Genomic DNA, 1,466 nt, shown 5'->3' on the forward strand with positions numbered 1-1,466 from the left:
TAATTACTTGGCCTACTAGATAACATCTGAACAAGCTCCATTTAAATCAAATGAGGTAGGCACCTGAAACTAAGGAATTATTCACATAAGGTTTTGGTCTCACTGACTCAAATATAACACCAACATGTTCAGTATGGACTTAAGTCAGGACATTTGCTTGCTGAGGTGTGCATGTAGCTAGCTTTGTAAAAAAGCCATCCATTGAAGATGAACGTACTTTGTTAGGACGGAAACGGAACGTTAGAAAACATTAGCGTTCCTATTCAAACATAGCACGGTTATAACGTTACAGAAAACACATGAAATATGTGTGCTAAGGCTAATTAATCAGAATGTCATTGCTAATGTTAACGTTTACAGCTATCAATATCAGTAAGTAGCAAGTTCGCTCTGTTTACGCTAATTCTAACAGCTAACTAGCCAGTTAGCTTACCAAGATGACAGTCCCTCTTCACAACCAGCCACAACAACATGCTTCCTTTTCAGGTGCTCGTGCATCGTCGTTGTGCCGCCGTGGAAGGCAAGTTCTGCCTTGCAGATATTGCATTGCACACATTTGTCTTTAGTTTTCTTCGACTATTTAGGTTCGACTATTAAATTAGTCGTCGACGATTTTAATAGTCGACATAATCGTGACTAATTGTGGCAGCCCTAGTGTGCAGTGATGACACATTTTATGTGCAACTTACATTAAATTTGATTGATCGGTCGGCAACTTTAAGACATTAACTTCAAACATGGTCAAAGTGGAAAAAAAAAAACAGGCATGAAAACCTCCTTTTAAACCTTTACTAAATTGAAGTTTGTGTAATTTTTTTTTTAATTTTTTACATTTAATGCTAAACTTGGACATCACATATATTACATCAGAAAATACAACATTGTTATATTAAATACATGAGTACTACAGGCCAGTTATTTTCCCACTGTTGAACTTTAATTCCTTTAAATCTAGAGCAGAATGTTTCCTCTGCGTGGTTTATAGCATGCCACATACCATTTAACTGTAAAAACTTTTAAATTTGGAAAATAAATTTGATGAGTTATTTAACAGAGCAGGTTGATCCAAGTCAGAGGTTGTATTTGGGCAGCTAGTGTGTTGCATTGTGATAAAAGTCTTCTCAGTTTTTAGTGGAGAAAAAAATATATATACATACGACTACTTTTCCTTTCAGCATCTTTACCCAGAACAGACTGGTGCTCTTTATTTCTGTGGCATGAGAGTCAGAAGGTGCAGTTTCCTTTCCATAAAGGAGACGGGAGTCACGTTGATGCCAAAATGTAGAGCGAACTTAATATTCACCAGCTGTGACATTCCAAGTCCCTGTTTGACCACAGAGTCTGGAGATGGAGTGCAGTAAGTGGCAGGTAGCTTATAAGCAGCTTATACAGTCCAGCAGATTTTGGCTTTGAAAGCGTCAACCCCAGAGTCAAAGTCCCTCTGATAAATAGTCTTTTTTTTCCCC

This window comes from Leuresthes tenuis, unplaced genomic scaffold (assembly GCF_036924035.1).
Source record: "Leuresthes tenuis unplaced genomic scaffold, fLeuTen1.0.hap1 SCAF_10, whole genome shotgun sequence".
NCBI lineage: Eukaryota > Metazoa > Chordata > Actinopteri > Atheriniformes > Atherinopsidae > Leuresthes > Leuresthes tenuis.